The sequence below is a fragment of the Antechinus flavipes genome, chromosome X (genome assembly GCF_016432865.1).
Source record: "Antechinus flavipes isolate AdamAnt ecotype Samford, QLD, Australia chromosome X, AdamAnt_v2, whole genome shotgun sequence".
In the NCBI taxonomy this organism is placed as follows: Eukaryota; Metazoa; Chordata; class Mammalia; order Dasyuromorphia; family Dasyuridae; genus Antechinus; species Antechinus flavipes.
In genome coordinates, this window is record NC_067404.1 from 53,070,288 (window position 1) to 53,082,845 (window position 12,558).

The 12,558-nt window shown below is 46.6% G+C and overlaps 1 long non-coding RNA gene across 2 annotated transcripts in view; it reads right to left on the reverse strand.

Moving 5' to 3' along the window:
- Positions 1-794: 794 nt before the first annotated feature.
- The window catches only part of LOC127542607 (uncharacterized), a 76,953-nt gene continuing 65,189 nt past the window's right edge, over positions 795-12,558 (reverse strand). Inside the window, exons 3-5 of one of the 2 annotated variants that reach the window (XR_007948760.1) lie at positions 11,906-11,957; positions 2,152-2,252; positions 795-910 (exon numbers count right to left, since the gene is read on the reverse strand). This is a non-coding gene — a long non-coding RNA (uncharacterized LOC127542607). Of the gene's footprint in view, positions 911-2,151; positions 2,253-5,739; positions 6,416-11,905; positions 11,958-12,558 lie in introns of those variants that run through there. The other variant, XR_007948761.1, reaches the window with a different exon arrangement.

The window sequence follows — 12,558 nt, forward strand, 5'->3', positions numbered from 1 at the left end:
ACTGAGTTTTGAAGGAAGGCAGAGAAAGTAAGGGGCAGATGAGAAATACCGGCACATGCCCCAAATGAATGGAGAACAATGAGGATTAAGAAAAAGTTATTGGAGTCAGCAATGAAGAGATCACAACTTATTTTGGAGAGCCGGTTTTAGTTGAGTGATGAGGTTGAAGTCAGATTTCAGAGGAGAGAGGAGTGAGAGGGGTAGAAAGGAGACACAAGGAGAAGGAGAGATGTATGGTCTGCTAGCAGGAATGGTCAGATCACGGGAAGATCTCAAGGATCAAGAAGATTTGGGGATGGTTGGAGGCAACAGGAAAGAAATCAATGAAGATCAGAGTGGTGATGATACCGTGGGCAATATCCAGGATGAAATAGAATCAAGGTTGTGTATAGAAGGGTTTGCCTTGGCAAGGAGAATGGTCACCTCTTCGTGTGAGATGGGTAAAGGAGGAAGATGGCGGAAAGAAAAGATGTCTGAGTGATGTAATATGAGGAGTGGGGAGAAGAAGGACATCTTACCTGGAGCAAAATGAACTATGATATTAAAGTTGATAGGGAGCCCAGAAGGCAGACAACCAGCATTTATTATTTACTGTGTGCCAGGCCCCGTGCTAAGCTCTTGGTATACACAGAGAAACAACAAAAAGAGTCCCTTACTTCAAGAATGAGAAAAGACAACATATCTAAGGAGACGAAAAGGGAGGGGGGAGACAGAAAAGATACCCTTGGGGATCATGATAGGGAAACTGGAGAGTCAGAAGCACAGCTGGGAAGCATGGTCAGCCCGTACCTGTCACCAAAATGGAGGTCCGCCTGAAGAAACTGCCCGATGGAAGGAGGACTCACAGGTGGGGGGATATCGCAGGGAAAGAAGGGAGCCGAGTCATGACGATCAGGTCGAGTCACAGTTACTGCCAAGAAGGGAATGAAGTCATTGGAGTTTATTGAGCAAGGAGATGATGTGGTCAAACATCATAGTCATGAGCCTCAGTCAGTCAGTGGAAGGTAAGTTCAGAAAAGGAGTGGAGGAAGGGTCCGAGATCAGGTAACGAGCACATCCTATCATCCCTTATTCGCTGGTCACTGTCTCGGAAGGCACAATCTAAGGGACAAGGATGAATATCTGGGAGGGTCACCTACACAGCTATTGCTGTAGGTACTCAAGTAATAGTAAGGTTATAACTGCCCTGAGACACCAAAGCCAGGCTCCAAAGGGGAAAGGAGGGAAAGAGTGGAGGGGCTTTGGGAGGAGAATACAAAGATGTGGCTGCTAGTGAAAAGGCCCCTGATTGGCTATAAAGAAATACAGCCCACCTTTTTACCCTCCAATTGGTTGATCAAGTAGTCCTTGGGATTTTATTCCCAGCTCCCAGTTGTGGACACTACTGGTCTAGATATCACTATTCCATTTCTAAATCTCTTCCCAATGAACACAAATCACTCCTTTCCACTGGTTGCAAAGGATTAAATCCAGGCCTACTGGAACTATGAACAGATGACCAGAGAAAGCTCCTTCTCCTTTCCTCCTTCTAGTTCATTCTCACCTCCAAGTACTGTCAGGTGTTTTAGCAATAGACATCATTTGTAATCTGAGGCCTGCGGTGACTGATAATTCATTTAACTTGATGAGTTTCTTTCCCTTTCATTAGCTTTCAGCCAAGTATTGGTTTTGTGCAATTGTACTCCAGGATTTTATAAATAAAACAGTCAAAAATAATAACAATTCCCATATGGGGGACAGAGGGAGGGGGCAGTACATTAAAGCTTACAATGTACTTTTGATGACCATGGGAGGTACAGAAGAAGTTAGCCCCGTTATCTCATTTGATTCTCACAATGACCGAGGTAGATGTTATTTCCATTTTACAGATGAAGAAATCAAGGTTCAAAGAAATTGTAACTTGTCCAGGGTCACATCAAAGGTGCACTGGGAACCTAGATCTTCCTGTCTATAGGAGCAGTGCTCTATAGTACAATATAAAAGAAAAGCAGCTCTGAAATCAGACATCTTGGCAAGGTCATTTTCTTACCCTGGCCCTCAGTCTCTTCATCTGTAAAAGGGGAAGACTGGGCCAGTTGAGCCTTTCTACCTCTAGATCTAGGTTCCTTTTATCCTAAGTCATCTCTCCTCCCTGAACATCAGTTTTCTCACCTTATAAAAAGTAGGGGATTGGATGAGGTGGCTGTGATATCCAGTTCTCAATCTATGATGATACGTTGTCATTTCCTTTTCCTTGGCCTCAGTTTCTCTCTCTGTAAAATAAAAGGGGCTGGATTAGATGGTTCCTAAGGTTCTAACTGTAGATCTAAGCTCCTTTTATCAAACTAAGTTATCTCTTATTTGTAAACTTAAGATTTTTAGCAATCTGGCTTCTGAGGTCACTTCTTGTCTTAGATGTACACTCCTCTTACCCCAAGCCACTCTCCCTGGGTCTCAGTTTCCTCCTCTGTAAAATGAAAGGCTTAGATTAGACTGCTTCTAAGGACTTCTTCAACTCTAGATCTATGAGCTTAAAGCCCATTTTACAGATGAGGACAATAAGGAGACCTTCTTGTAGCTACATAGCTTAGTCTTAAACCAAGACCCTCTGCTCTCCAAGTCTGCCCTGTTTCCACCTCTCTCTATGGCACCTTCCTTACTTCTTTGTGCTAAGGCATTAATGGCCATTGTGGAAATGCCAGTGTTCTCTGTGTCAAAGAGAGGGCAGAGTTCTAATCATGCACCATGTACCCTGTTTCACCAATTTTCTCCATGCTATGTTGAGCCAGGAGGAAGGAGTCTGAGCTATTGCTACCTGAGACCAGCAGTGGCCCTCATTTGACCACTCCTGATTTGCTGGTTTCTGTTTCCTGCCTTCTCTCTCTCTCTCTCTCTCTCTCTCTCTCTCTCTCTTCTCTCTCTCTCTCTCTCTCTCTCTCTCTTTTTTGTCTCTCTCTCTTTCTCTCTCTTTTGCTCTCTCTTTCTCTTTTCTTTCTCTCTCTTTTTCTCTCTCTCTTTCTCTCTCTCTTTTTCTTTCTCTTTCTCTTTCCCTCTCTCTCTCTGTCTCTCTCTGTCTCTGTCTCTCTTTCCTTCTCCCTCCCTCCCTCCCTCTCTCTGTCTCTGTCTCTCTGTCTCTCTTTCTCTCTCTGTCTCTCTCTTCTTCTCTCCCTCCCTCCCCCCTCTTGTCTTTCTCTCTGCGTATCCCTCTCTCCCTCCCTCTATCTTTGTGCTTTATGTTTGCCTGTGAGCCTGGTGACCTGTTGGTGGGTCTCGGGGTTTCCGGGCTGGGGCTAAGCCCCGTTTCTGCAAGACAAAACAATAACTCGGGAATGGGATAGGGAAGGGGTGAGGAAGAGGAGGAGCGATAACGTTTGCTGGGGCAGAGGGAAGATGGCAAGAGAGACTAGAAACCAAAAGCCTGGCTGGGTGACACCAGAAAGACTGACAGGTGTCAATAGCCAGGGAATTAAAAGCAAAAGCAGCTGAGCTGCTGGTCGGAGGCTAAAGATAATCTCTTGAAATTCAGGGAATTCAAAAGCAACCGATTTAACACTTTGTTAACCCTTAAGTGGCTTCCCAGAAGTTTGGGCAGATTTCTTCTGCAGGGAAGGCAGTGTGGCTCAGTAGAGTGTGTCAAACTCAATTAGAAGAGGGAGCGGCTAATCCCTACGGAAGTTATCCCTGCAGTGAGGTATTATTGACTTAGTTTTTAAATGTCAGATCATCTTATGTTTTATTGAATTTTTTATCTCATTAAATATTTCCCCATGACATTTTAATTCCCTTCCGGCTACACTGGGGAGTGCTGAGAGCTGTCTGTGGTGTCCAGAACCTGTGTTTGACTCCTAAGGTATATTTTGCCTCAAAGCCCAAAAGCCCAGGGTTTGAGTCCCACCTCTGACAAATGTGCTTTGTGAGACCCTGGGCAACTTTCCCACCACCTCGAAGGTTCCACATTTATATAGCAGGGGCCAACTTGACTAGGTGGAGGGAGTTCCCTATAGCAAAGAAATCACATCCCTGTCCCAGAGGCACAGGTGTAGACTTCTAGACTTAGGGCTCCTACGAGACTCACTTCCCTCATGAATCGGGACCTGCCATGGAAGGCAGTTATGATGAGGACTCCCTGAATTTGAGTTTTTAAATGGTAAGGGTACACCATCAGGTTCTCCCTCTCATTTCAAATGAATGACTGTGGTAACCAAAGCTCCCATCTCAGGGAGGGGGAAAGGACACCCACGATTAAGACATGTATCCAATGAAGATTTATTAAAAGATATTTTTATAGCCACCTGGAGCTGGGAGGGAGATACTGCAGACCTCCAAATCTGGGTCCAGCTGCAGGCAGCCATTTGGTAGCATCCAAGATGGCTTCCCGGCCTTCCCTTTTTTTGTAGGAAAAATCCTATCTCTGATGTATGTTCAAGAGGCTACTTCCTTTTCAGGGGCCCCAAGATGGTGGCTGGAGGAGAACTGGGCTTTATCTGCTACCCTGACTTCCAGATGATCCTTTGGGGATCTTTGGGTGCAGTAAATTGTTGAAGGGGTTGAGGGGATGAATGGAATATTCCCTGATTTATTCAAGGTTGCCTAATAAGAGGATCTGGAGAGTCTTATCTAGGAGACCAGGGTAGGGACCATGGGGCCATCAGGGACCAGGTAGCCATTTTACCTATTAAATTATGGGGGAAAGAGAGAGGTAGATCTTCTCTGCTGGTCGTAGGGGTGAAAGGAAAAAGCAGGGGGCCATTAACACTTACAGGACGGATGCCAATTATTTGCCAAGTGCCAGGAGAATGACCTTGGGCTGTTCTCTCCCATTAGAAATCAAAGACCTCAGAGGGATGTTTATGTCTTTCCTCCCCCTCCCCCCCCCAGGGATGTTTATGTCTTTCCTCTCCCCCCCCCTTGGGGTTCTACCCACCAAATGAGAACTCCGATTTCAGAGGATAAACTTCTAATACACAAATCAATCAATCCAGTATTTGAGTGCTTATTATCATCGCACCCAAGGTGGATACAGTACACAGAATGAATCATTCCTACTCAAAAGGAGCTTACATTCTAATGTGGAAAGCAAGGAGAACAGATACATATCTCAACATACAGAGAAAATCCATACAAAAGTGTCAAATACATGGGAGTTCAGGGAAATTGGGAGCAGGAAAGGCTTTATTTCAGTAGAAGGTGGTGCTGAAAATGATGGAAGAGCAGGGGGAGGAAGAAATGTCTTCCAGGCGTGGGGGCCAGCCAGGGGGAAAGCAGAGACATGGCAGGTTGGAGTGTCGCCATTTAAGTAGGACTGCAGAGTGGGGGGGGGGAGGGGGGAAGAGTGATCTACCATGAAGTTGGGAAAAGAGCTTGGAGAGAGGTTTGCAGGGGCTTTAAAAAGCCGGAGGAGTTTCGTTGTGGTCCTAGAAGCAATAGGGAGCCAGCAGAGTTTATGGAGGAGGGGAGTGACACGGTGGATCCTATGCATGAGGGAAATCACTCTGGAAGCAATGGATAGGGGCAGGCTGCAGAGGGGAGAGATTGGAGGCAGGGAGCCCAGTGAGCAGGCTGTTGCAATAACCTAAGCAATACCAAGGTGCAAGCAACATTGAGTCATTTACAATCTTCACAACAAGGACAGCATTTACAGTTAACAGAATTCAAAAAGAAAACCCATAGCCTTATCCACACACTCTAAAGGGCAGTCTAAGAACTGGCCGTGGGGAGGTGGCCCTAAGTCGACTCCCCCCCCCAATAAGAAACTCACACCTTAGGATCTCGGGGAGCTCATCAAATTGGCCAGGGACTCCCTTGAGCAACCTCCCTTCCACAGAGTTCAGGCCTAGGAGGCCTTGGCAGGTGAGGTGACTTGCAGAATTCGAATTCGCGTCTTCGGACCCCAGCTCCGGCTCGCTCCCCTCGGTGGTATGCTGCCCCCCGCTGAGCAGAAGTCAGCCAGGATGATGCACTTTTTCTACATCTCCTTCCTGGGTGACCTCTAATCAGTGGGGCAGAAGAGACTCAGCCGCAGAGCGGAGCTCCGGGCGCCTCGGGCTGGGGTCCCTCCGGCGCGCTTGCGAAGGGAGGCTCCGTGTCCGTCCGTCCTGCGCCACTCGTCTGCTCGGTGATTTCGCCTCGCCTCCCGTTCTCCCGCAGCGGCTGCGAGCGGCTCGCGCGACCTCCACTCTCCGGGAATTGATTTTCCCTTGCATCGCAGCTTTAACCACCTAGGAGCTAAAGGCAGGCAGCGGGGCCGGAGGCGGCCGTTCGTCTGCATGCTGCTGCCACCCCATGGTAGCCGAGGGAAGTCTGCGAGGGCGAAGCCGGCGCCTGCGAGCCGGCCGCCAGCCGAACGCTGCTCACTCACTGCAGGGCTCCGAATGACGTCCCCGCTAGCGGGGGCTGGGGCTGACGAAGCAAAAGCCCAGCCCCCTCTCCGAGAGGCAAAGGGGATGCGAGAGCCCCAGGATGCACCAAATGGGCGGCGGTCTCGGGATATTCAACGGCATCGCCCCGCCCCCCTCCCGCCCCCTGCAGCCGCCAGCACCAATGGCAGGCGGGAGCCGGCCGGGGCTGGGCCTGCCGCAGTAGGCTGGGTGGGGCTCCGAAGACCCGCGGGGGGACGGGGGAGGCGGGAGGTACCTACCTCCAATACTGCGGAGTCAGAGATGCAGCCTCTGGAGGTCTTGGGCTCGGCGTCAACAAACAGCTTCCCTCCCGTCTGAGGGGAGCTGGAGGGGGATGGGGAAGAAGGGACCCGCATCTAACTCTGAGATGAAAATCAACTTAGAGACCCGGGAAGGGACCCGAAAAACCCACTGTCAACCTCCCGGCCCTCGATCTCCAATCCTCCCCTATAGATTTCAATCTCAGCTGACCTTGAGCAAGGCACTTCACTTCCCCGTGCCTCAGTTTCCGTGGCTATAAAATGGACTAGATGGCCTCTGGAAATCCCTTTCAGGTCTAGATTCAGGATCTTGCCCTCGAAGGGGAGGTGATATCACGACATGAAAATGAAATGGATTGAAAGTGAGGGAGAGCCGGGCAAGGTCACCTGCCTCACTTCTCCCCACCCCCCCACCCCCCAGCTGGGTCCAGTGGCCAGATAGAGATCAGGATGAGTGCAGATGGCCCTGGATGCAGAGGGAGACCTTGGCCTTTTTTAAGCTAAGACCCTCAGCAGGCCTCAGTCTCCCAGGCGGCAGCTATTCCCGATTCCCCAAAGTCTCAAGATCGTAGATCAAGAGCTGGGAGGGACCCCTGAGGTTACCTAGTTCCATAGAGGAAGAAGCAGGCTCAGTGTAGGGAAAGGACTTGCAACATCACATCTAACATAGATGTAGAGGGGGAGGGGACTTCAGCGGTCCCCAGTTCAATTCTATTTTACAGAGGAGGCAACTGAGGCCCAATGTGCAGAAGTGTTCCATCCACAGTGGGGGGGGGGGGGGAGGGGTTCAGACTCATGGTATCTGCCTCCTACTTCTCTAAAAGGAGCTGATTGGAGCAGATGACCTGCGCAAAGGTAGCTGCTTACATGTGAACCTCTGCCCTTTGGTAATGACACCCAATCTAAAGAGTTGGGGGGGGGACTGGGGGAGCAAAAACACTGACACGAGAACAAGCCAGGCATATGTCAGAGGTATTGATGGCACTCACTTGGCTGCAACAGTGGGGACAGCTGCTTGGTGACAGTGTTGGGAGCAGGTCAGGCTCTGGGACCAAGCCCTGGAAGGGTCAGCATCTGTAAGCATCCACTCTCTCACACTTACTTGGACCCACATTGAGCTAGCCCATTTTGTGCCTTGAGAAAGTTAGTACAAATTACAGTATCCCCCCCCCCAAATTTGAATCCCATCTATAGTTCTGCTTTTCTGGTAGCATGTAGGAGCAAACTGCTATGGGCACAGCGGCTCATCCCTATCCAGCAGGAAGGGGAGCAAATGATTTCCCTGTCTCGGATAAGAAAAAGCATTACAAACAAGACATCAATCAATCCCACCTATCAAGAGTGGGCTGTGGATTGATGGTTTGGGTTGGATTGGATCTTTTTTTCTTTTTTGAAAGAACAAGCGGTTGACTCAATGAAATTCTCAAAAGAGCTTACATTTGTAAGGAGTTTAGGGGCACCTCGAACTGGAGGGGGGCTTATCGCCAACCTCTTCATTGGTATACTAACTTTTTAGGCTATCAATTACTCCAAGGCTACATAATTAACTCAGGAATGAGCTTCTGGGAAGTGTGATTAATTAATCACTTGTAACTTATCTTGAGAAAGTACGGAGCCAACTGTACCCAAAGAGGATCACGGTCTTTCAGAGGGAAGAAACAGATATGATCAAGTCTCAATGAACCCAAACTCAAGTAATCAGAAACCTATTAGGTGAAATTTTTCAGTAATCCACATTTAGGAAATAGAACCAAATGATAAGGAGGGAGGAACAGTGAAGGAGTGAGTGGTCATTCTTCTTTACCTTTATATATGCATATACATACATACATACATACATACATACATACATATATACGTATGTATATGTATATATCTCTTTTATCTCTAGACCTTGACAGCAATATTCACAGGCTACAAGCATGAAAGTTAGAGAACTTGACCTGAGAAGACAAAGACAGAAAAGATAAACTGTCACTAGAGTCCCTTTATAAAGGCAGGAAAATAGACTGGCATTTTAGGAAAGTTTTCAAAATGAGCAAATTTAATACTTTTACTCAATTCTGTTTTTCTACTCAGTTCTTTCCTCTGAAATCTACTGGCATCCTATGATATGGACACAAGCTTATTTGAAAGGATAATAGGATAAGTTCTCTCTAAATCACTGTTTCTCTTCATTTCATTACATCTTCTTCAGTCAAAGTCTCTTGTGTTTGACTGGGAGGGACCGATTCTAAGACAAGACTTCTTAGTTTAGGGTTTATATTTTCACTATAATAGCTTCCTTTTAACCCTACGCAGTTTAATTCTGAGAAGGAGTCCCCAGATTATCAAAGCGGTCCAGAGTATGAAGTGGTGAAGGTTTGCTCTATGGAGTCCTCCTGAGTTCAGTACCATGGCCAATTCCCTGCACTGCAACAATGTTAACACACTCATCATAGAACTCTGTAAGTAAGTAGTGGAGTAGAAAGCACAAGGACTGGGTAGGAAACCTAGCTCTGCTTCTTATCATTACAATATGACCCCTGTAAGCCTCAGCGAGCTGATCTGGGTCCGGAAACCACCGTTTATGTCACGTTTTATTGCGTGTATCAGATGACACAACAAATAAATGCAAGGCACTTTGCAAACCACAAAGTGTTACATGAATGTTAATCAACATCGACATCATTATTATCATCCCCGACAGAAGATCTCAGCAAAAGTACCAGGTAGACGACATCCGTCTCCCACCCCTAGGCGGTGAGTTGTACTTTCCAGCTATATCACTTCATTCTATAAATGAGGACTCAGGACACTGGTGGCAGTGATTGGGATGTTGCCACACACTGACACCACTAGGGCCAAGAAACAGGTCAGACCGATAGGAATGAAGGATTAGGAGCTAGAAAACAACTTGGAATCTTGGACTCCCAGGCCCCTTCTTATGTGGTATGACATGAAGGCTTCCAAAAGGTACTTGGGCCCAGACTACATGCTTTGATGGCCTTTACATAGATGTTTTTCTGAACAGCCATTGGACCCCCTGCTCTTAAAGGACTCTTAAAGGCTGCCAAATTCTGAAACCCACTTCAAAAGGTCAGCCCTCAACAACCAAGGCGGAGGGGATGCCAACAACAGCAGAGGAAAAAATACAACGTGTCCTGTCCAAACCACCAAGGGCAAAATACTTTGGTGATGGTTAGAACTAATTCTAATCTGGACCAAGTTCTAATGAAACAGCTACCTTGCTCAGAACGTGTTCTTTGAGAAGCAGAGAAATGCTATCCGAAATCCTCAGCGGGACAGGGAGCTGACAGAATGTCAACTAGAAAAGGCCAATTATCCAAGTTTACCATGACAACCAGTATATCTTCCAAAGGAAGCTGTGGAGTTTGAACACCTTTCTTCAGCACCAAAGGAGACAAGGGAGAGGTGTCAGAGACTATGCAGTCTCAGAAGGACTCCCTTTCAAAAAGATCCCAGTTCATTCCTTTGAAAGGAAAAAAGGGGGGGCCTGTCAACAAGGGATGATTTGATGTTAATGGGAGAGCTCTTGTGAATTGGGCTCATCTGTCTCTAGGCTCTAGAGGGGGTTGGAGGAGGGCCTGTCTAAGGCCATCCCTTAGGATGGATGGGAACTCAGTACCACTGAGCTATCCTGTAAATCAGGAGGAAGGCCACCAAGATGAGGAGATACAAATACTTCTCTACAAACTTCTCATCACTGAGAGAGATATCTCTAATAGCTTAATTCAAAAGATAATGGCATCATAATATTCTACGTGCCAAACTAAAAAACAATCCTTTCAGGTGGAAACAGAGACACAGGAAATGAAGTGACTTACCAAGTGATCACATCACACACATGGGATCACAAATTTGGGGGTGGAAGGGCTCATCTGGTCCAATCCTCTCACTTGACAGATGGAGAAACTGAGGCCTAAAGAGGAAAAGTGATTTCTCCCAGGTCCCAGAGCTAATATCAAAGACAGGATTTGAACCCAAGTTTTCTGATTCCAGAGCTATTGTAAGGCAGAAGGTTTTGGAACAGGGAATGATGGGTGTCAAAGCCATGTTTTAGTTAGGTTCTTTGGACATCTGGGTGAAGGATGGAAAGATTGCAGAGAGAAGGCAGCATGGCATGCTGGACTCCCTACTGGGCACAGCTGAGTTAGAATCCTTCCTTAAACACTTCCTTAGTCATATGACCATGGACGAGTCACTGCTTCTCAGAATTTTGTTTCCTCATCTAAGAAGTAGAGAAAAGACTCCCATTCCCAGCCTGTCAACACTATTCTCTCCTCTACCTAGAATTTACTAGGAGGAAAGAATCCTTTGAAGTTGGAAGTTATATGGAAACAGGAGCTGCCATTACCCTGAATCCAGGGCTCAGAAGTTGCCTTGCTTTCCACTAACCACCCACGTGGTTAGCTGCTCGAAGGAAGGGTCTTGTCATTCTGACAAGTTTACATTATGGGATCTAAGACTGAGTCAACAGAAGGGCTCTTTAAGGGATTCCCCAAAGTTCCGAGTGCAGAGCTAAGTGCTAACAGAAGGAACATGTAAACTGTCAGAACAGAAAGAATCCATTTGAAATCATCAGGAATGGTTCCCCCCTCTTTCTTTTACAAAGGAGGAAAGTGAGGTTCAGAAAGGGCAAAGGAGCCCCCCTAGAGTGCCATAGGTTGTTGAATGAAAGAGCCAGACTTTTAAACAGAGATCTTCCAATTCTCCATCTGGCACTCTTTTCACCTTCTTATAAATATTTAATGACTGATTAGTCATTAAAGACAGAGATCTGGATTCAAGGAAAAGCCTGACAACAACCCACATGACCTCAAACTTACTCAAACTAGAAAAGAGAGATGGCACATGTCCATGCTGTCTGGGAAAGGAGGCAAAAAAGCGAATGACTCACAAAAGGTTCCAAATCACTACTGACAGTTTAATCTTAGGAGCCAAATGGGTGTGTCACCTTTTTTTAAGGGGGAAAGACCTCAGATATATCAGTGCAAGCCCCAGGGGGTAATGGTCTGTTGGGTAGAATCAAGGAAAACAGGATAGTCAGAGGCCCAGTGTCAGCCAGGAGGGTGGATAGGACATCCTAGTTTTGGTACCTCGTGCAAATCACTTAACTTCAAAGGAACCCAGACAGAAAGTTCCCCAACGCCGATCAAATAGATAAATAGAAAACTTAGTGAAGCAGTGAGTAAGGGTCGAAATTTGGCTGTAATTCTAACATTTCTTACATTTCTGCTTTGCCATCCATGAAAGAGCAGCACTCACCAGAAGTCTTTCCCTTTCCATCCTCGTCAAGCAGTTTTTGATTCTTGTTATTCTGAAAAACAGACAAAAATATTAAGCGGGACGGACTGAGAAAAAAAGCAAAAAGAAATCTTATGGCTTTGGACAAAACAAATGGCCCAATTTTTATTTTGTCTGGTGAAAAGTGTGGTGATTTATCTTGGTTTCCAGAAGAAGAAACAAACCATGGTATGTATATCTGTGTCTGTGTCTGGGACATATATGATTGTCTCTAACAAATGTGATCTTACATTTCTAGACTTCAAAACACAGTTTCAAGGCACTTAGCAACAAAACTATCTGGTTCTAGGCAGAGGAAGAAAGTGATTGAAGAACCAAACTAAGGTACATATAATATCTGTGTCTGTGACAAATATGATTGTCTCTAACAAATGTGATCTTACATTTCTAGACTTCAAAACACAGTTTCAAAGCCCTTATCAACAAAACTTTTTAAGGGGGACAGACATCAGATATATCAGTGTAAGCCCCAAGGGGTAATGGCCCAGTGTAAGCCCCAGGGGGTAATGGCCCAGTGTAAGCCCCAGGGGGTAATGGCCTGTTGGGCAGAATCAAGGAAAACAGGATAGTCAGAGGCCCAGGGCCGTCTAGGAAAAAGAAGGAAGTGACTGGAG